Source organism: Sus scrofa, chromosome 2, assembly GCF_000003025.6.
Source record: "Sus scrofa isolate TJ Tabasco breed Duroc chromosome 2, Sscrofa11.1, whole genome shotgun sequence".
Classification (NCBI taxonomy): domain Eukaryota; kingdom Metazoa; phylum Chordata; class Mammalia; order Artiodactyla; family Suidae; genus Sus; species Sus scrofa.
This window is the reverse complement of record NC_010444.4, coordinates 24,176,138-24,200,145: the sequence shown is the minus strand read 5'-3', so window position 1 is coordinate 24,200,145 and position 24,008 is coordinate 24,176,138. Positions and strand designations below refer to the sequence as shown.

Sequence of the window (24,008 nt, the reverse complement as noted above, 5' to 3'; positions counted from 1 at the left end):
TGTAGGTAACATTCTGTTTTTCTCTTGCTGCCTTTAGGATCCTCTCTTTATCACTAACTTTTGCCATTTTTATTATGATGTGTCTTGGTGTGGGTCTGTTTGGGTTCAGTTTGTTTGGGGCCCTCTGTGCTTCTTGTATCTTGAACCCAGTATCCTTTAGATTTGGGAAGTTTCCAGCGATAATTTCTTCAAATATATTTTCCATTCCCTTATCTTTTTCTACTCCTTCTGGAATTCCTATTATGCGTAGATTGGCCCGCTTTATATTATCCCATAGGTCTCTTATATTGCTTTCCAGTTTTTTGATTCGATTTTCTGTCTGTTGACCAGATTGAGTGATTTCCATTATTCTATCTTCCACATCACTGATTCGTTCTTCTGAATTATTCATTCTGGTTTTTACTGCCCCTAGTTCAGTTTGCATCTCTGCAAATGAATGTTCTAGTTTTTCTTGGCTCCTCCTTATATTTTCTAGCTCCTTTCTGAGGGTATCTGCATTACTGTTCATATCTTCTCTTAATTCCTTCAGTATTTTCAGTATTTCTCTTTTGAATTCTAGGTCTGTCAGACTGCCGAGATCTGTTTCATTGTTGACTGTTTTAGGTGAGTTCTCCTGTTGGTTTGACTGGGGGTGGTTTCTCAGCTTCTTCATCTTGCTTGTTGTCTTCTTTCTCCTGAGGGAGTTGTACTCTCCGTTATCGGGTAGTGTTTGCCTTGTCACTGCCGTGGAATATTTCCTGAGGGCTGTCGTTGTTGGTCAATCTTTTTTGAGGCAGTGTGGCTTTTCTGGAGTGTTGATGGAACTAACAGTGTTTCTTTGAAGCAAAGGAGGACTTCCTGAGGGCAGACAGGACTGGGAGGTCCACCCCACGATGGTAGCAGATTTCACTTGGTTCACATGTGGATGTTAATTGACACAACTGGGACACACAGCCAGCTCTCTCCTACTCCAGAGACTGTTCTCTTAAACCGCAATTTTAGACTGTTTTTTTCCTGACTTTTATAATTCTTCTGTCACACCAGTAAGTGAGCCACCTACTCTATGCACATTCCTGGTCCCTTCAGTTTGTTGGGTGACTTTAAATGACAGTTCTAGGTGAATTGGTATGGGATCATTCCAGAAAGTCTTGAAGAAATTTTGGAGGTTTTTGTTAACAGCAAGTGGTGTTTTTTGTTTGTTTTTGTTTTTTTGTTTTTTGGGTTTTTTTCCCCTTCTTTGGCTGCCCTGCGACTTAAGGAGTGCCCAGGCCAGGGATCAGATCTGAGCCACTATTGAGACCTCCACTTCAGCTGCAGCAATGCTGGATCCTTAACCCACTGTGCCAGGCCAGGGATTGAACCTGTATCCCAGTGCTCCAGAGATGCCACCGATCCTGTTGCACTCCAGCAGGAGAGAGTATTTTACAGTAAGATTACATTAGGCCTGCTTTGCTGTGTTACCAATGTTGTTTTGCATCTCAGACTTGGCTTGTCCAAGTTTAAACTTGTACCTCTTTTTAGGAAGTACTGAGAAATATAGAACCTCATCTGGGGGTTGTGGGAAATGCTGGTTTTAATTAGCTCACAAATGAGCAAATATTAGATTCAGTTGGAAGAATACCTTTGTTAATGTTACAGAACTGAAAAGGGAGCAGGTTCATTTGATTTCACTTAATTTATTTCATATTTAAGGAGAAAGAGGAGGTTTGTAGTTATAAACATATCTCATTAGCTAGCATCTTACACAGCTTCTTCATGAAGTCATTATTATTTAAGACAGCAAGTTGTAAGTTGTTTGCATTAGTCTGCCCATATAATGATGCTGAAATAGACAATTAATTTTCCAACATAAAAAAATACCAGAGAGCAAATGCAGGCACCTACATATAAGAGATTAATCATTTAAGTATTGAAAAATGGACATGGAGACCGGTTAATTGCCAGGATCTGAAAGTCAGCAGTCTAATCCGATTAAATATGTAAATGGAGCAGTGGGGTTCATTTTCAGTGTCCTTTTGGGCTAATAATTAAATGATGGATTTAGAAATTAATTGCTGGGTAGTAGACTGCTTGTCCAGAAAACACTGCCTTCCTTTACCAGCTGTGCCCAGCGTTTGGAAATTCCACAGACTTAACTCACTTTTGACTTGGCTATGGAGAAAATGAGGAGAAATTTATACCACGAACAAGAAACAGCTTCCTTCCTCTGCCTTCTCTCTGACACGACAGTCAAAACGAGAGAATATTTCTCCTTGAGGACAGTGCTGGATTGCCACTTGACTTGTAATAAGAGTCAGGAGAATAGCACTGAGGGAAATAAAAACTAAACCTTAGCAGTCCTGCTCCTGTTATGGAGGCAGATGTCTGGGTAAACCCGAGTGTCTTGTTTGTAATGGAAAAATCCTTGCCTGCCTGCATCAGCCTGCAACTACCTCTACCTCCTGCAGCTCCCAGAGGGGACATTGTCTTAACAGTGCACCCAGGATAGTTCTTCCATTGTCATCTTGACTTATTACCTTCCTAAGCCTGTTCTCCCTAGATGACTGTAAGATGACAGCCAAGTGCTGTGTGATACATGTGTTCTGCTAGTGTTTTGACTGTGTGACTCTCTGTAGTTGGGTGTTAACATGTTGCGGGATGGGATCACCGAGATACCAGCAGGGTCTGGAGTCCATCACAGGCAGGCAGGGAGAATGACCTGATCTCATTTTAACTAGACATGTTCCTTCCCTCTGTTGACCTCTAACCTCAGAGCACCTGTTTGTAAATGTTACATTATTTATTTGAATCATCCTTGAGTACTACTAAGAGCCTAATATAGGTCCTGACACATTCTGGCTATTCAGAAAGGACAATAGAATACAGAATTAGGTGGATAAATGCATGAGGGGAAATACAAAGTACTGTCTTCTTGGTAGGAACTGGACAAAGCAAATCGGAAAGATTTTGTGTTGAAATCAGCAATATCAACTTAGAGACACTCAGATTCAATTCAGATTCAGATTCAATTAACTCTTTCTTTCAGTGTTTTTACTCCTTTAATTTTTTCCTCAAAAGTAGAGCATACATAGAACAATAAACTCACAGAATGAAAATGAACATGTTTCATGCTGACATTTGTATGGGGTCCTGATGGATGGGGACCTTCTCTTAACCACTGGTCAGTACCGCCTTTGTGACGTATAATTTACTTGAACATGTTTAGTACAGTCGAACATTATAAATGCTACCTCTCTTCATTCATTGGCTGATAGCTCCACATTGGCAGATGCTGGAAAGTCTTGTGCATCTTTGCATTTTTGGCAACTTGAATATAGGTGTTTAGTATTTGTTAGTTGAGCAGAGCAGATAAATACATTGAACCCAATGTTTTTGGAGCTTCACTTATTATATCCAGGTGAGTTTTGGCAAGTAAAAGAGATGTTGAGGAGTGAAAATATTTGGGGCATTGAGTGAATTAATGATGGTGGAATTTTAGGCATGAGTAATGGAGCTATTTTGGACTGAGTAGAAGCCTTTATTATGCTAGTTAAGCAACTTTTTTTTTTTTAAATGGCCACACCCATGGCTTGTGGAAATTCCCAGGCCAGAGACTGAATCTGAACCATAGCTGCAGCTTGCACTGCAGCTGCAGCAACATTGGATCCTTTAACCCACTGCACCAGGCTGGGGATCGAACCTGCACCTCCGCAGTGACTTGATCCACTACAGTTGGACCATAGTGGGAATTCCTAAGCAACTGTCATTGTGCTTAGTGTAAGGGCTGCCTCTGACTTCTGTTAAAGCCTACTGTATGTGTTCTTTAATAAAAAGGCAAACTTTATGGGGTAGAGTGCATAGGCTTTGAATTCACACAAATCTGGGTTGAATCCCCACTATACCATTAACTTACTCATTACTACTCAATTGCCTTTTTAAGAACCTGGACTCATAGGATTACAGTAGTAAAACATGGTTGTCATATGATCCAGCAATCCTGCTCCTAGGCATGTATCTGAAGAGAACCATAATTCAAAAAGATACATGCACCGCAATGTTCTTTGCAGCACTATTTACAATAGCCAAGACATGGAAGCAACTTAAATGCCCATTGAAGAGGAATGTATAAAGAAGATGTGGTACATATTTACAGTGGAAGATTACTCAGCCATAAAAAAGGATGAAATAATGCCATTTGCAGCAACATGGATGGACCTAGAGATTATCATACTGGGTGAAGTAAGTCAGACAGAGAAAGACATATCATATGATATTACATGTGGAATCTAATAAAATGATGCAAAAGAGCTTATTTATAAAATAACAACAAATTCACACATTTCAAAACCAGTCTTATAGTTACCATAGGGGAAACTGAGGAGAGGAGGGATAAGTTAGGAGGATGGGAGTAACATATACACACTACTGTGTGTAAAATAGATAATTAACAAGGACTTACTGTATAGCACAGGGAAATCTACTTAATGGTCTGTAATAACCTGTATGGGAAAAAAGAATGGATATATTTTTATGTTTAACTGATTCACTTTGCTGTACACCTGAAACTAATACAACATGGTAAGTCAACTGTACTCCCCCCAAAAAATTTTTTTAAAACATGGTTATGGTGGAAATTAGAGATAATGTGACTTACATGGTATATTGTAGTCACTAAATGACTATTGCTATTTTAATAATTGTTTTCATTTTAAAGAGCCATGGACCCATGCAATTTTTCCTAATGTTTATGGGTATCTAAGGGATTCTAATGAAACCAACATATTTCTATCTTTTAACATCCCAAATGTCTTTGTCTATTTGGGCTGCCATAGCAAAATACCACAGAGCAGGTGGCTTAAACAGTAGAAATTTATTTTCTCACTGTTGTGGAGCCTGGAAACCTGAGATTAGGGTGTCAGTAAGGTCAGTTTATGGTGAGAACTCTCTTCCTGGCTTGCAGATGGGTGCCTTCTCCTGTGTTCTTCCAATGGGCAGGGGGTAGAAAGAGAGAGAAAGAGCTCTTTGTTTTCTCATAAGGACACTAATACCATCATAAGGGCCCCACCCTCATGACCTCTCTAAAGCTAGTTGATTCCCAAAGCCCCTATTCCCTATTTTCAAAAGCTATTACATTTGTAGGTTATGTCTTCAACATGTGAATTTTGGGAGTTACAGTTCAGTCCACAGTAGCCCAAAGGAGTACCTATCATGAAATTTATGGACGTGCAAGTTTGTTTGTTTTTTTTTCCTAGGAATGGGTTAATTTAAATTGGGAGCAATGGGTTTGGGGAGGGGAGCTTGCAGTTCATTGGGCTATGATCTGGTTTAATTGCTGCTTCCAACTGCTTCTTTATGTTTGTCATTTGAATTTTAAACTTCCTTTCCTAAAGAAGAAGGCAAGAGTGGCTGATGGCAAGGTGCACCAGCTCAATGAAGTTCTTTGGCTTTCAGCAAAGTCAGTGTAATATAATATTCTTGTGCACAATATTTGACTAGGAATTTGGAGAGAAGAGGGTAGGAAATGAAATGATGGTATTTAGATGGAGGATGACTACATATAATACACTAATATATGGGGTACTTGATTAGGTAGAGAGTAAGTGAAGGCAGAACATGGAAATTCACACTGTCCTGCTTCTGGCATTTCTGGGTACTGTGAAGACTATCTCATTATGGGTTCACCACCTTAATTATATCAGAAATTATCACTGAGTGACCTAGCTTTGACATCTAGCCTCTATCCCTTATCAGCAGCACGACCTTGGGCAAGTCATAGAACCTCACTGAACCTCAGTTTTCTCATTTCTTTTTTTTTCTTTTTGTGGCTACACCCACGGCATATGGAAGTTCCTGGGCTAGAGTTCAAATTGGAGCTGTAGCTGTTGGCCTATGCCACAGCCACTGCAATGCCAGATGCAAGCCACATCTGCAACCTACGCTGCAGCTTGTGGCAACACCAGATCCTTAACCCACTGAACAAGGCCAGGGATCAAACCCTCATCTTCACGGACACAAATGTTAGGTTCTTACCCTGCAAGCCACAATGGGAACTCCAGTTTTCTAATTTCTAATAATGTAGTTTAAGATCCCAAGTTTCTTATACATAGTAGGTACTCAAGGTTTATGACTTCGAACGTGTGTTGGTTTACCTCTTCATCACCGAAGAGCAAGTGGCAGATATTATTTATGACTATATGAGCCCATGTTGACATGCTGGACTTCCATTCTGAAAGGTAAGATTACTTTATGAAAGTAAATAAAAGCTATTTCAATTACTCGGGTCCTCAATCTTATCTGAAACCTTTGGAGCCAGATGTATTCAGGGACTTAGAAATTTTCAGATGTTATAAAGGTGATACTATATATCATTCTGTATGTATGTACACATATGTATATACACATACACACATATACATATGCATACATACATACAGAATGATAAAGGTGATATTATACACACACACATATATATCTATGCATACATATAGTGTGAGAGTATATATATATATATATATATATATCTACACTGCATGACACCCCCAGAGGGATCTGGAGAAACATCCTGTGATCAAACACATTAATAATTCTTTAGTAAAATATATGAATATTTATATTGAGTGGGATTATGCAGAGACTATAATCTCACACCAGTTCATGTCAGGTTTTGCCACAAAAGAAGTTCAGTTTAGGTCAGGTTTTGCTGCCAAATCAGTTATGAAAAATTTTTTGTTTTAAAACTTATGGGAAAAATTTTTTATTTTAAAACTTTTGGGAAAAGTTTTAGAATTGCAGATAAGAGACTGAGGATCTGTATTGTTAAAATAAATTTTGATATTACTTTTATGAAGTAATATTGACTTTTCAGAGTTGAAGTGTTTGCCATATAACTTGGTCATAGGATTCGATTATGAAAATAAAATTTGAATGCCAGTTTCTCAGTGAGAAATGCAAATCTCAGGCCAAACACCCAGGCAATCATAGTTTCATGGACTCATGATTATCAAATGATGAATATCTAGGCAGAAAAGTTTCTTGAATGTATAAAGAGCTCATATTGCTGTGGCCTGTGATTGTATCATGGGTAATTCACTACTATTTAGGTGACAAAAGATCTGACAACATAGCTGCCACTGGATAATGTTTCCAGCAGAGAAAAACAGTTTGAAAATTAATCACTTAACTATTACTTACTTTTTAAGAAATCACACCCACACTATTGCAAAGGAGTACTTTCCACCAAGTCCTGTGCAAATGAGAAAATATGCTGTTTGCCTTCTTTTTTCAAGATAAAAGATTTGATAAGGTGACCTCCTCTGTAAGGCAGACCAAGCAATGCTGATCTGTTAATACCTGCAGAGAGACTGAGACCCTTTTTTTTTTTCTTCCCTCTGAGACTTTTCTGTATCACAAACTTCCCTGGAATTACCTCAACTGTAGTTACTAAATTTACCTGCTCGTCATAATCACCAGGGGAAAAAAGTTAGATTTTCAGTATATCATCCTAGGAGATTCAGCAGGGGTGGAGTCCTGAAAATCCTTTTGTTTATTTATTTTTTTTCCTAATATGTAGCAAAACTTGGTGATTAGAGTTCAACCTTCAGATCATATTGACCTTTCAAGTCATAGCACTAGAAATACTGCTTGAGAAGAGAAAGCCGAGGTGCATAGTAATTAACTGTAGATTTCCTAGAAGCAAGCATATAAAATTTTTAAATGTCCATTTTTCAATTGGGTTGTTGGCTTTTTTGCTGTTGAGTTGTATAAGTTGTTTGTGTATTTTAGAGATTAAGCCCTTGCCAGTTGCATCATTTGAAACTATTTTCTCCCATTCTGTAAGTTGTCTTTTTGGTTTTTTTTTGTGGTTTCCTTTACTGTGCAAAAGCTTGTCAGTTTGATTAGGTCCCATTGATTTATTTTTGCTTTTATTTCTGTTGCTTTGGGAGACTGACCTGAGAAAACATTTGTAAGGTTGATGACAGAGAATTTTTTGCCTATGTTGTCTTCTAGGAGTTTGATGGTGTCTTGTCTTACATTTAAGTCTTTCAGCCATTTTGAGTTTATTTTTGTGCATGGTGCGAGGGTGTGTTCCAGTTTCATTGGCTTACATGTGGCTGTCCAGTTTTCCCAGCACCACTTGCTGAAAAGACTATCTTTTCCGCATTTTATATTCTTGCCTCCTTTGTTCAAGATTAATTGACTGTAGGTGTCAGGGTTTATTTCTGGGTTCTCCATTCTGTTCCATTGGTCTGTATGTCTGTTTTGGTACCAGTACCACACTGTCTTGATGAATGTGGCTTTGTAATAGTGCCTGAAGTGATGCCTCCTGCTTGGTTTTTGTTCCTCAGAATTGTTTTGGCAATTCTGGGTCTTTTGTGGTTCCATATAAATTGGATTGTTTGTTCTAGTTCTGTGAAAAATGTCATGGGTAAGTTGATAGGGATTGCATTGAATCTGTAGATTGCTTTAGGTAGTATGGCCGTTTTTACAATATTGATTTTTCCAACCCAGGAGCATGGAATATCTTTCCATTTCTTTATATCTTTTTTAATTTCCTTGATTAATGTTTTATAGTTCTCAACATATGTCTTTCATCTCCTTTGTCGGTGTATTCCCAAGTATTTGATTTTTTGGGGGTGCAATTTTAAAAGGTATTGTATTTTTGTATTCCTTTTCTAATATTTCATTGTTAGTATCCAGAAATGTGACTGATTTCTGAATGTTAATCTTATTTCCTGCTACTTTGCTGAATTTGTTGATCAGTTCAAGCAGTTTTTGGGTTGAGTCCTTAGGGTTTTCTACATATAGTATCATGTCATCTGCATACAGTGACAATTTTACCTCTTCTTTTCAAATTTAGATACCTTTTATTTCTTTTGTTTGTCTGAAAATGGGCAAAAGACCTGAAAATGGGCAATAGACATTTCTCCAAAGAAGATATATGGATGGCCAACAAGCACATGAAAAAATGCTCAACATCACTGGTTATTAGAGAAATGCAAGTCAAAACTGTGAGGTACCACCTCACACCAATCAGAATGGCCATCATTAATAAGTCTACAAATAACAAATGCATGAGAGGGTGTGGAAAAAATGGAACCCTCCTCCTGCATTGTTGGTGGGAATGTAAATTTGCACAACCACTATGGAAAACAATTAGGAGGTACCCTAGAAATCTATACATAGAACTACCATATGACCCAGCAGTCCCACTCTTGGGCTTATGTCCAGAGAAAACTTTCCTTAAAAAAGACACATGCACCTGTATGCTCATTGCAGCACTATTCACAATAGCCAAGACATGGAAACAACCTAAATGTCCATTGATAGATGATTGGATTAGGACAATGTGGTATATATACACAATGGAATACTACTCAGCCATCAAAAAGCAAAGTAATGACATTTGCAGCAACATGGATGGATCTAGAAATTCTAATACTGAGTGAAGTAAGTCAGAAAGAGAAAGACAAATACCATATAATATCACTTATGTCTGGAATCTAATATAAGGCACAAGTGAACCTTTCCACAGAAAAGAAACTGATGGACATGGAGAACAGACTTGTGGTTACCAAGGGGGAAGGGGAGGGAGTGGGATGGACCGGGAATTTGGGGTTAATAGATGCTGATTATTGCCTTTGTAATGGATAATCAGTGAGATCCTGCTGTATAGCACTGGGAACTATGTCTGGTCACTGTGATGGAGCATGATAAAGTGAGAAAAAAGAATGTATACATGTATGTGTGACTGGGTCACTTTGCTGTTCAGTAGAAAAATTGACAGGACACTGTAAACCAGCTATAATGGAAAAAATGAAAGTCATTATATAAAAAAATTTTAAAAAATACAATTTTTAAATGTTTTTTATAATTGGACACAAAATATTCATTGGATCCAAAGACACCCTTTTATCTCTGTTACAAAACATCTTTCCCAACCATGTAAATTGGGCGCCCAGTTTGAGGTAGAAGTCCACAGAGAATTTGCTCTTGAGCTTCGTTCCTATCTTTTTTTTTTTTTTAATTTTATTGGAATATAGTTGACTTACAAAGTTGTTTTAATTTCAGGTGTTCAGCAAAGTAAATCAGTTATGCATATACAGATATCCTTTACTTTTCAGATTCTTTGCCCAAATAGGTTATTTTATAGTATCGAGTAAATTTCCCTGTGCTATGCAATAGGTCCTTGTTTATTATCTAGTGTGTATATATCAATCCCAACCCCCTAGTTTATCCCTCCTCCCCCCATGTTTCCTCTTAATAAACATAAGTTTGGTTTTGAAATCTTTGAGCCTGTTTCTGTATTGTAAGTTCCATTGTATCGTTTCTATCAGATTCCACATATGATGTGGTACATATACGCAATGGAATGTTACTTGGCCATGAAAAAGCATGAAACGATGTCATTTGCAGCAACACAGATGGATCTAGAAATTGTAATACTCAGTGAAGCAAGTCGGACAGAGACAGACAAATATCCTATGAGATTGCTAATATGTGGGATTCCTGTCGTTTGCTCTGGCCTTACAGAGTTAAGTTCATCTCTGAGACTCTTTAGGGAAACATGCAAAAAGGGGCTTTAACACAAGCACACTCCATACACTCCCAGGTTGGTTTATAGAAGGGGCCACAAACTTAGTTTACAGGTGCTAAATAGGCAACTTAAATGTATGAATTGCTGGGCCAGAATTGGAATCTGCCAGGTTCTTCCAAAGTTGGACAGAACCCACTTAATCTCCAGCCAATTATTGCCAGGTGAAACTATGTACCCATTATTCAAAATTTATTTTAAAGAGACAATCTGTCATTATGTGAAATATTTCAATTTTTAAATTGAGACAAACAATTAAACAGCTCTATGGATTCGGTACTGTTATCATCTCCAGTTTGCAGATAAGGAAACGTATTCAGCCAGTGCAGTAATTTAAATGACACAGCAAATATCCAGTCCCAACTCTCCAGTTGGAAACAGTGTACATTTCCCTGACCCACTCACTGGTGCTGGCCTTGGTCATTTGATTTGCTGTGTCCCAAGAATGTGAGCAAAAGTGATAGCATGCCAGTTGTGAGCCAAGGTCAAAAGAAGGTCTGTCACATGTGTACTTCTGTCATTCCCATAAGAATAGGCTCTTACTAGCCTGCTGATCCATAAAAGATGAGAGTCACATGGAGACAATGTGATTCCCAATTGCAGCTTGATGCTGAGTCCAGACCCACCTGGTCTAGATTAGCCAAAACCTAGGTAACTGTCAGAGACATGAGCAAGACATGACAGTTGTTTAACACATTATCTATTTGACTAGGTAAATGATGTAGGTAGTTTGCTTAAGGTTAACTAGTCATTGGTTTAGTGAGGATTTGAACCTGAGTCTGCTAAATATAAAGCTCATAATTACCACCATGCTTCATTTACTGATACCTTAGCCCACTGATAATATACTGTTTGATAAGGCTTGTTCAGGTCCATGGTCCTAAAATACTAAATTGCCTTGCAATGAAATTGCCCTTGGGAACATTTCATTGTTCTTTAATTTATTTAACTTCTGATACTTTCAAACTGGTGATTGCCATATGGTTATGTAGACAACCTTAACTGATAGAAAATAGTTTGAACTTGTGATGGGTTTTGGTCTTCCTTTTTAAAATTATATATGTATAATATGTTATGCATATAAGTATATATAATTTTATATATTTTATATATACAATATGTACATACTTATATATATTGTATATACATACACATATTATACATGTACATACACACACACACATACACGTGCTACTTCTTCACTTCCTCTCAATCTAGAGTAAGCATCCAGCATTCCCCCCCACTGGGTATTCCCCTTCCTAACCCCTTCATCTGGTCCAGGACAATTAGGGTCACTTTATTTTATGCAAATGTATTAGTCTCCTAGAATTAGCAGAACAAAACACCACAAACAGAGTGATTTAGAACAACAGAAAATTTATTGTCTCATGGTTCTAGAGGCTGAAAGTCAAAATGAAAGTGTTGGCAGGGCCACAGAGGGAAAATACTTCCTTGCCTTGTCCCAGTTTCCGGGTTTGCTGGCAGTCTTTAGCATTCCTTGCTTGCAGCTGTGTAACCCCAGTCTCTGCCTTCATTGTTACATGACATTCACCCTGTGTGTCTCTGTTCCTTTGCGTAACCTTCTTCTAAGGACACCAGTCATATCAGATCCGGGGCTCATGGATCCAGGATGACCTCAACTACTTCCATCTGCAGTGATCTTTCTAAATAAGGTAAGATTCTCAAGGAGCGGGGGTTAGGATTTCAACATATATATGTATTTTTGTTGTTGTTGGGGTGGGGGTCACAATTCAACCCATAACGCCCAGCCTGAGCCTGAACTTAGGAGGAGACCCAGCAGGCTTGGGAATTCTGTTCACAGAGTTCTCAAATGGCCATGCCTTTGTCTTCCAGGGCTGCCAGGCCTCCAGCTTCTCAGGGGCTTTATCCTCTGGGCTTTGTGTAATTCCAGGAGAGAAATTGTCTTCAGGAGTAGGTCCTTTTTCAGGGAGCACTCAATTCATTTTTCTCTGAGCAATATTTTTCTCCTGTTCACTGAGGGAATATCTTTGCCCCAGGTGGCCAGGCTTTTTCATTACTTGGAAAATCCCTCAAACTCCAAATCAAAAAGAACCACAAGTTAACCATATTTCTATCTATTTTTCCCCACATAAGCACACACAAAGAGGCATTAGGGAATAGAGCTGAAATGTCATGCTGGGATGACAGTTTGCAACTCTGATTTCATGCTGGTAGATGCAGGAAGATAGTCAGACTAGGCCCTGGGTGCCAGAAACTTGGTTTCTGTTTCTCCCATTCCTGTTGATTGTGCTGCCAAACTTGGATCTCCTGCCCTGTATTTGTCAGATTCAAACTTCTGGCCTCACGTGCCCTCCTATGGCTGAAAGAAGGGTCCTAGGGAGTTGTGGCTCCCATCACCCACTGGTATCCAGGGGGGATTGGTTCCAGGAGCCCCCACGGATACCAAAATAGGAGGATGCTTAAGTCCCCTAGGTCAAGAGGCAGAGTACAGGAGGGCCCCCATATCCGTGAATTTGGCATCCAGGGATCCATCCAGGATTGGTTGACTTCTTGGATGTGGAGCCCATGGATGTAAAGACCAACTCTGCTTGGAAGAGGGATGGGGCCATTGGCTCCTGTTCACATCACAAGTAGTTCTGGATACAGCAAAGGCTTCTAAGACATAGGACTTGGAGGGGTCAGACGTGGTAGACAAAATTTGATAGTGCTTTCAACCATCTTAAAACGTGTTTCTAGGTATTATCTCATATTTTGTGCCTTCTGTCTGCTGTGTCCACTGGCTCCTGCTGTGCCTGTACTTTCTCACAGTTTGATACGTTTTTCTCTTCTCTCTGAGGGACCAGCTTCTGCTCTGGGTCTCAGACTGTCTGCATTGCTTGACATTGTGGCTCATCCTTGACCTTTTGTGTTAGTCTCCTTTCCCTGGGCTCCAGAACTACTGTATCTCACTCTGACCCTTTGGTTTGGTGTGGCAGGAAAAATCGTTGGATTTTAGTGAGCAGTAGTAGTTCCCAGCCTGCTCCATATATAAGGAACTCTTCATTTTCAGAAAATTTGCCCACCTTCACGGAAAAGGTATAATGCACTGATTTATTTATAAATGGCATGAATAGGAAGCTTCCGCAATAATGTCTTGACTCCATGGGGGCCCTCAATCGAAGGACCGGAAATCACAGGTCCAAAGACTTCAGTGTTTCTTTAGGTGGCCAATTACTGTCTGGCCTTCCTCTGAATCAGTGTGACACCTGAAAAATGGGAATGAAAAGGGTTCATTCATTCATTCATTCACCTATTCATTCATCCCTTGACCAAACTTTTTTTTTTTTAATAGGAAGTTCCCAAATTAGGGGTCCCAATTCAGAGCTGCAGCTGCCAGCCTATGCCACAGCCATGCCAGACCCGAACCTCATCTGCAACCTACACCACAGCTCATGGCAACAACAGATCCTCAACCCACTGAGTGAGGCCAGGGATCAAACCTGCATCCTCATGGTTCCTAGTCGGATTTGTTTCCACTGAGCCACGATGGGAATTCCTTTAACCAAACTTTTAAGGAACAATTTCATTATTGATATAATTAATGGAGATGTAAATAAGAATAGTCCTTACCTTGAGAGGTTCAGGTTCTGGTCAGAGAAACAGCTCTGTTTCTGTAAAACTTTAAACTCGTTCAAAAATGTCTGTCAGTAATTAGTTGGAGTCAAGTTTTATGGCAGATCAAAACTAGCACACAGTGATCCAAATTTTCTCAGTTTAAATCATGACTCCTCTTTGAGCTCTCCTGCTTGAGGCTACTTTCCTGACTTCTCTGAGCCTCAGTTTCCTAATATGTCACATATGGATATAGATAGATTCAGGTGCATGGGGTCTGAAACTTATGCAGCTTTGGAAACCATAATCAAGAAAAATAATTCCAATTATGAATACAAAATGAGTTGCAAAAGTGAACATTTATTTAAAATGAGAAATCATAACTTTCACATTTAAATTTTTATTTTTTTGTCTTTTTGCCTTTTCTAGGGCCACACCTGCGGCATATGGAGGTTCCCAGGCTAGGGGTCCAAATGGAGCTGTAGCCACCAGCCTACAATGTGGGATCTGAGCTGCATCTGCAACCTACACCACAGCTCACAGCAACGCCGGATCCTTAACCCACTGAGCAAGACCAAGAACTGAACCTGCAACCTCATGGTTACTAGTCAGATTCATTAACCACTGAGCCATGATGGGAACTCCTAAATTTTTTAAAAAGCTAACAAATTGCCATCAGTATCATGAAATTCAAAAATATATAGTCTTATTACTATTAATAATATGTCTGCCTAACAGATCTCTGTAATAAGTATTTTTGCATATATTTTTGCTGTATATTTTTTATCATGTCTTTGGGACAAAAATTTTATAACATTTTCTATAGTGAGAATAAAAAAATATCGCATTTTTCTTACAGCATATTTGTCAAATATTTTAAAAATATATTGATAATCTAAAGTTCTTTAAGTTTCACAATTCATTCTCACTAATATCAAATGTCTGCATTCCTTCTGAGATGGTGCCTCTTGCCCTGTAGCCCTTTCTGGGGTAAATCTAATGCTTTGATTCTGCTAGGAGTGGTCTGGAAGGCCCTGGCTAGCTTCTGGGGGAATTGGATCAGAAGCTGGTCTACTTTGCCACCCATGGTTCCTCCCTGCCTTAGTCTGTTCAGGCTGCTCTAACAAAGTGCTGTAGACTGAGCAGCTTATAGATTACAGAAATATATTCCCCATAGTTCTAGAGCAGGAAGTCTGAGATCAGGTGCCAGCAAGTTTGGGTCCTTGGAAGGGCTGTCTTTTTTTTTTTTTTTTTTTTGTCTTTTTGTCTTTTGTTGTTGTTGCTATTTCTTGGGCCGCTCCCGCGGCATATGGAGGCTCCCAGGCTAGGGGTTGAATCGGAGCTGTAGCCACCGGCCTACGCCAAAGCCACAGCAACTCGGGATCCGAGCCGCGTCTGCGACCTACACCACAGCTCACGGCAACGCCGGATCCTTAACCCACTGAGCAAGGGCAGGGACCGAACCCGCAACCTCATGGTTCCTAGTCGGATTCGATAACCACTGCGCCACGACGGGAACTCCGGAAGGGCTGTCTTTGGGGCTCTAGACTGATATGCCTCATTACCACTCGTATCTCCATGTAGTGAAAAGAGAGCTAGCTAGCTCTCTATTCTCTTCTAAGGCACTAATCTCATTCATCAGGGCCCCACCCCATGATGTAATTACCTCCAAATACCATCACATGAGAGGTTAGGATTTCAGCATATGCATTTTGGGGAACACAAACACTCAGCCCATTGCACCTCCATACTCCACTGCTCTTGGGGTACATTGTGACTTGACCATGGACTCTGGGTCCTAGTGGCTCCCAACAGAAGCAGAGAAGCATTTACTTTCAAAGGACAAAGGCTTTGTCTATGTGACCTCAAAATAAGAGGTTTTTTAGCACAGATTTTTTGAAAAGGAAGCTAATTTTTGGTAGAGGTGTTAGTAGCCTAGGGGATATTTTTTAAACATCAAGAAACAGAAACCCACTCAGATGAGTTTGATATCACTTATAACTGGAATCTAATATCCAGCACAAATGAACATCTCCTCAGAAAAGAAAATCATGGACTTGGAGAAGAGACTTGTGGTTGCCTGATGGGAGGGGGAGGGAGTGGGAGGGATCGGGAGCTTGGGCTTATCAGACACAACCTAGAATAGATTTACAAGGAGATCCTGCTGAATAGCATTGAGAACTATGTCTAGATACTCATGTTGCAACAGAAGAAAGGGTGGGGGAAAAAACTGTAATTGCAATGTATACATCTAAGGATAACCTGACCCCCTTGCTGTACAGTGGGAAAATAAAAAAAAAAAAAAAAAAAATTTAAAAGGAAGCTAGGAGTTCCCGGCGTGGCGCAGTGGTTAATGAATCTGACTAGGAACCATGAGGTTGCAGGTTCAATCCATGCCCTTGCTCAGTGGGTTAACGATCCGGCGTTGCCATGAGCTGTGGTGTAGGTCGCAGACGCGGATCGGATCCTGCTTTGCTGTGGCTCTGGCGTAGGCTGGCAGCTACAGCTCCGATTCGACCCCTAGCCCGGGAACCTCCATATGCCGCAGGAGCGGCCCAAGAAATGGCAAAAAAAAAAAAAAAGACAAAAAAAAAATAAAAGGAAGCTAATTGAAAAGCAACAGCAAATAGTGCCACAGAAACATTAGGGGATGCAGAGAATTTAGGAATGAAGAACAGCTGGGATTCATGGAGACTAACCTGGAAAGCAAGCCTTCTTTGGTTCCCCTTTTCTCCTGAGCCTGTTAGTCTCATGGCTGCTTTTGTTTTATGCACCTGTTCATTTCCTGCTTCTCTCAGCAGGCTGGCTTTCCTTGCCTTTTTACTCACCACATAACTGTTGGTGGCCATGGAGGTGGCCGTGCATTTCCATGGCACAGACCAGCCTGGATCCTCTATATCTTTCCAGAGCCACATGTCCGTCACTAAGAGAGTGGATCTGATTGGCTAGGCCTAGCTTCTGCATGGTTCTTTATGTGTTGAGGTCCATATCCCAACCAATCAGCTATGGCTATAGAAACTGAGCTCTTGTGAGGAAACTTTCAGGTGCTCCTTCAGCAGGGGCTGGGGCATGAGATGATATATCCAAAAAGAGAGTATGGGCAGGGTATTTATTATATTATGTGTTAGACACTGATTCAGAGGAAAATGGGTTAAATTCAATAAAAAGCGGTGTGAACATATACAGTGTATTTATCTGTGCTTCTATAGTTGAGGTTTACTGCTGTGGGCAGGAGGGAACTCTAAACAATATGCCACACTCATTCCTTCTGGATCATCAGCTTTAAAGAGGGATAATTGAAAATGTCATTTGAAGGATTAGCACAGAGAGCTTAAGCTCTAGCTGTTTATGGCCATAACCTCTCAGGTGTACGTATACTTCAGTCAAAGTGTTTAAGAACCACTGAGTGTTACTTATATCCTGTCTTTTTCTGAAAGAGATTTGAGAAGGAAACAAACTTTGTTTTCAGCAATCATGTTCGCAAAGTTGTGAAATTGATTCCGCTTGTTTTTGAAGACTCTCCTTACTTATTCATCATTCATTCAATAAAATAAATATGGATTAACTACTGTCAGCCAGTAATGGCAAGACCACCATATGGACCTCACATTATGGAGTCTACAGAGAGGTGAGGAAGACTAAAAATAAACATGTTAACAAATAACTAAGACATGCTCGACTACGTGAGATAAGTTCTGTGAAGAAATCTGGGACAGAGAATAACCCCGGAGAGAGCAGCATCACAGAGGATGACCCGGAAAGGTCCTGAGAAGGTGATCTGTATGTTAGACCTGAACAGCGGAAGGTTGTGGCTCTCTGGAAGCCCAGGGAGGGGCTCTCTAGGCAAATGGAATAGCAGGTGCTTGGGCCTGAAGCAAGGAATTTCTGGGCTTAAGGAGTTGAAAGATGGGTAGCCAAATGAGAGATGAGTGAGAGATGGAGAGGGAAGAGGGGGGAGAGATAGATGGGGCTTAGAAGCAATGACTTTGGAGTTCCTGTCACAGCTCAGTTGAAAAGAATCTGACTAGCATCCATGAGGACGCAGGTTCGATCCCTGGCCTTACTCAGTGGGCTAAGGAACTGGCATTGCTGTGAGCTGCGGTGTGGGTCCCAAATGAAGCTGTGGTGTAGATTCTCAAATGCGGCTTGGATCCTCCGTTGCTGTGGCTGTGGCTGTGGCTGTGACCAGTGGCTACAGCTTTGATTCGGCCCCTAGCCTGGGAACTTCCATATGCCTTGGGTGTGACCCTAAAAAGACAAACAAAACCAACCAACCAAACAAAAAACAATAGAAGCAATGAGTTTGTTTTATTCCAAGTACAATGGGAAGTTATCACAGGTTAAGTAAGTAAATGATTTCATTCGGTTTGTAGTTTTTTAAGATCCTTCTCGTGAAGTGGCAGTTCAGTTGGGAGGCATCTGTACAGAACGGTGATGGTGAGGAAAGTTGGCCATCTCACAGAATGCGAAAGCGAGGTTATTCAAGAAATGGAATCCACTTTCTTAAGGTGGTGACACCACCTTAAGATGTATGTTTTTCTCCCACAAAGGTCAGTCTGTTCAGCTATGGACATAGATTGTGGATGTTAGGGCTTAACATGCAAGTCTAGAATTTCGTATGGAAATATGATTGAAGGAGAGGGATGAAAAGAGTCTGAGTGATTATATTATTGCAGCAGAGTGATTATAGTGATGAAGTGTATTTATACTCACCGTTGGACAAGGAGACAGCTAAAGCAGGAAGAGGCTGATGGATTATGAGAATGTACCAGGATTGGTAAGCTTGAGGAATTGTTCTGTTTGGGTATTTGAGCAAGTGAACAGGATAGGACGTTAGGGGCAATAAGAAGTGTGTCTAAATTCAAGATGTGAGAGGTGGTGGCATTTCTGGAGATGACTGTGTGCTGAGGGAGCTGTAAGGGTAGAAGAAAGGTTTATTGTAGGCAAGAAACTAAAGGCATCGAGAGACCAGTGTTAAGACACTGAAGTTGGAGTTCCTGTTGTGGCGCAGTGGTTAACGAATCCGACTAGGAACCATGAGGTCGCGGGTTCGGTCCCTGCCCTTGCTCAGTGGGTTAACGATCCGGCGTTGCCGTGAGCTGTGGTGTAGGTCGCAGACGCGGCTCGGATCCCGCGTTGCTGTGGCTCTGGCGTAGGCCGGTGGCTACAGCTCCGATTCAACCCCTAGCCTGGGAACCTCCATATGCCGCGGGAGCGGCCCAAGAGATAGCAACAACAACAACAAACAACAACAACAAAAAACAAAAAGACAAAAAAAAAAAAAAAAGACACTGAAGTTGTTTGTAAAGAGAGTGAGTGAGCGTCCCTCTGTCTCCCTGGATGGCATCAGTGACAGAGGGGTGTGATCAGAACACGGCAGCAAGACTGAAGTCGATGGGAGTCAGAGAAGTGGCCTAAGAGGAGCAGGGGATCTTGCACGATGAAGAGAAAGCCAGGCATACTGATCTGGAAGCAGCTATGGATAACAGGAAGACACAGCCTCTCTCCTCCAATCCTGGGGAACAAGGAGGATAGAGGAGAACCAAGAAGGATGCTTGGGAAGCAGTGTTCATGAGGACAGCTCTGTCAAACAGGGAGGTGAAGGGAGCACACAGAGAAGAACGAGTGGGTGTAGGATCATTGCTTATCAGAGATGGGCGATCCCAAAGGGCACAGTGAGTGGGGGAGAGAGGAAAAGGGTGGGAGGTTGACCCTGGTTATTCAAAGTACAGAGCAGTGAAGGGGACGAGAACCTGGTGATAATGGGCGACCATCTAGGCTCGCCTTCTGGAAGGGATTGGGGTACATAGAGTGTGAGTCTGATGGATTGATTTGGATGCTCTCCTTGGGCAGCTTGGCTTCCGGTCTGTCTCTGAGAGCCAGGATCCCCTTCCCAGTAGTGTGGTGGCTTCCAGGGTGCTGCTCATGAAACTCTGTTTGCAGAGAGGGGGCAGGCCACTCAGGATACATACGAGGGAGGGTGGCAAAGACCGATGAGCTTGGTCCAGAGGCCTGCCAGGTGCTTCCTTGTAACTCCTCATCCTCAGGACTGTGCTGCTAAACAGGTTATTATTCCTGTTTTGTGAAGCTGAAACTGTAGCTCAGACAAGTTAAAAGACCGGGCCAAGATGAGACAGTAAGGATGGAGGGAAGATTTTAAATCCAGGTCTTTGCAAACCCGCAGTCCCAGTTCTTTCTATAATCATTATGGGCACTGTACCTACTGTAGGAAGAATCTAGAGGTTAAAGAACTGCATAGAGATGCAGGGGCTTCCTCTGAGTCTGACCGGGAGAAATCTCCTCATTGCTTGGCTGTCATTCTTAGGTGATTTTGAGCTGCTCAAAGGCAGAGACTGCAACCTTTGCTTTCCAAGCTACTAGCAGTACCTGATACTTTGTAGGTACTCAATAGTATTAGTGAATGAACAGATTCATGAATGCCTTTGTGTTATGCCTTTTCTCCCCCCCCCCCCCCCCGCCACTTCCCTTCCCTTCCTCTTCATTAGCAGGTTAGCTCAAGGCCAGCATTATGGAGCCCACAGCCATGATTCCTTAGACTTTGTCTCAAAGTTGCTGATCAGATTGCTTAATCTAGCTGAGATATCCCTTAATCACACTAGGAAATCTGTGCTTTTACTGTCTGCACTGTGGTGTGGAATACACAGAATTATTAGAACATTCATTACTGAGCCCAAAGAGTATAGTGTGTGTGTGTGTGAGTGTGCACAGGTTCATTTGTGTCAATTATGCACACATAATGTACCACTTTACCCTGAGAATCCAGAATGGATGGATCCGGCATTATTATTTATGTTAATAATCTTCAAGGATTGTTAATAGAAATATCAGTCAGTCCCATGGGCTTTTGTTTCCATATTCTAATGCCCCTCTCATGTGCATTTTCTTGGGAGCAGTATCAAGTACTTTTTCACACTCTAATACACATCCTCCTAGACCTTAAGGTGGCGGCAACAATCAGAACAGTATTTATAGAAAATTAACTGAAAGGGTGGAGAAGGGGGAAAAAGAGTAAACAAATTCTTTCTGAAAAGTTCAGTAATCCTCCATTTTCTACTCAGCAGAATTATATTCACAGCGAGATTATTCGTTATTAAGAGCTTATTTCAGCCCAGACTGTGTGTGTCAGTAGATTAGGACGTGGAGGAAGATTAGTTTTTCGCAGTGGGTGGCTGGAGATAAGCTCCTTATCTGGTCATTAAAATCGGTTGTTCATGGTGCTTTGATCGTAATTATTAACTCTGCCAGTGGCTCTTGCATGCCAATTAAATTTTGGTGCCCGATATATAATATTAGGATTCAGTTGCGTGGTACCATTGTCACATTCACAAGGCTGAAGTGTGAATGTGTGGGCATGCTTGGCCTCTAAAATTCTCAAGTTTTTGCAGCACCCAATACTTAGTTTAAAGTAAAGTTTTAAACATACTTAATAATTTTGGGAACTTTTGTAAAATAATATTATTAGTAAATAAAATATTAGCAGCTATTTATTTTCTAACATGTGCCTGACACAGTCTCAAGCTGTTTTACCTGCTTTGCTTGTTTTTATTTTAATTAAAAAACTATTTTTATCATGGTTTTATTTTTTGTTATAGTTGATTTACAATGTTCTGTCAATTTCAATTTCTGCCGTTACAGCAAAGTGACCCATGTATATATATACATCATTATGTATATACATACACACACACACACACACACACACACACACACACATTCTTTTTCTCACATTATCCACCATCATATTCCATCACAAGTGAATGGATATAGTTCCCTGTGCTATACAGCAGGATCTCATTGCTTATCTACTCCAAATGCAATAGTTCTCATCTCCTGCAAACTCCTAATCCTTCCCACTCCCTCCTCCTCCCCCCTGGTAAATACAAGTCTGTCCTCCATGTCCATGATCTGTTTCTGTCTTGCAGATAGATCATGTATGTCATATTTTAGATTCCACATGTTAAGTGATACCATATAGTGTCTTTCTCTTTCTTACTTCACTCAGCATGAGAACCTCTAGTTCCATCCATGTTGCTGCAAATGGCATTCTTTTTGTTCTTTTTTGTGGCTGAGTAGTATTCCATTATATAAGTGTACCACATCTTCTTAATCCATCTGTCGATGGACATTGGGTTGTTTCCATGTCTTGGCTATTGTGAAAAGCACTGTGATAAACATTTGGGTGCATGTATCTTTTTCAATGAAAGTTTTTCCTGAATATATGCCCAGGAGTGGGATTGCTGGATCATATGGTAGTTCTATATTTAGTTTTCTGAGGAATCTCCTTACTGTTTTCCATAGTGGTAATGTACCAATTTACATTCCCACAAACAGTGTAGGAAGCTACCCTTTTCTCCACATGCTCTCCAGCATTTGTTGACTTGTTAATGATGGCCACTCTGACTGGTATGAGGTGGTGCCTCATAGTAGTTTTGATTTGCATTTCTCTAATAATTAGTGATGTTGAGCATTTTTTCATGCACCTGCCAGCCATTTGTATGTTATAGCGGTTTTAGTTGCACAGCAAAATTGAGCAGAAAATACAGGGAGTTCCCACATACCTTTCATACCCCCAAACATGAACAACCTGCCCCATTATTGACATTCCACACATCACTGGTCCATCATTATCACCCAAAGTCCATAGCTGACATTAACTCTTGGTATTGTATCTTCTGTGGGTTTAGATAAATGTGCAATGACATGTACCCACCATTGTGGTATCATACAGACTAGTTCCACTGCTCTAAAGACCCTCTGAGGAGTTCCCGTAGTAGCTCAGCACTAATGAACCTGACTAGTATCCATGAGGATGTGGGTTAGATCCCTGCCTGTGCTCAGTGGGTTAAGCTGTAGGGTAGATCGCAGACATAGCTCAGATCCTGCATTCCTGTGGCTGAGGCATAGGCCAGTGGCTGCAGTCTGGATTTGACCCATGGCCTGGGGACTTCCATATGCTGCAGATGTGGCCCCAAGTAAATAAATAAATAAATAAATAAATAAATAAATAAATAAATAAAAACACCATCTGTGCTCTGCCTATATTCCTCTTACCTAACTCCTGGCCATCACTGATCTTTTTACTATCTCCATAGTTTTGCCTTTTCCAGAATATTATAAAGGTGGAATCTCATAGTATGTAGACCTGCAGATTGGCTTTTTTTTTCACTTAGTAATACGCATTAATATGCATTTTAGTTTCCTCTGTGTATTTTTGTAGGTTGATAGCTCATTTTTTCTTAACTCTGAGCAATATTACATTATTCGATGTACCACAGTTTAGCCATTCACCTGCTGAAGTACATCTTGGTTGCTTTTACTTTTTGACAATTATGAGCAAAATTGCTATAAACATCCATATGTATGTTTTTGTGTGGGCATAAGTTTTCAATTCACATTTTTGATTCCTTGGGTTCAATTACTGGATTATATGGTTGGAGTATGTTTAGTTTTGTAAGAAACCACCAAACTGTCTTCCAAAGTGGCTGTACTGTTTTGCATTCCCACCAGTAGTAAGTGAGAGTTCCTGTGGCTCCACACCTTTGTCAGCATTTGGTCATATCAGTGTTTTGGATTTTGGCCAGTCTAATAGGTATGTAGTGGTATTACATTGTTTTAATTTTCAATTCTCTAATGACGTAGATGTGGAGCATCTTTTCCTATCCTTATTTCCCATCTGAATATTGTTTTTGGTGAAATGCCTGTTCAAGTCTTTTGGACCCTCTTTTTACTCAGCTTGTCTGTTTTCTCACTATGTTTTAATATTTTAGATAACAATCTTCTATCAGATGTGCATTCTGCAAATATGTTCTACCAGCCTGGCTTATCTTCTCATTCTCTTAACATTGTCTTTCACAGAGAAGAAATT

The 24,008-nt window shown here is 40.5% G+C and overlaps 1 long non-coding RNA gene across 2 annotated transcripts in view; it reads left to right on the top strand.

Moving 5' to 3' along the window:
• LOC110259278 overlaps positions 11,638-24,008 on the top strand; it is a 168,739-nt gene continuing 156,368 nt past the window's right edge. For both annotated transcript variants that reach the window (XR_002341503.1, XR_002341502.1), the window contains exon 1: positions 11,638-12,222. This is a non-coding gene — a long non-coding RNA (uncharacterized LOC110259278). The remainder of the gene's footprint in view (positions 12,223-24,008) is intronic.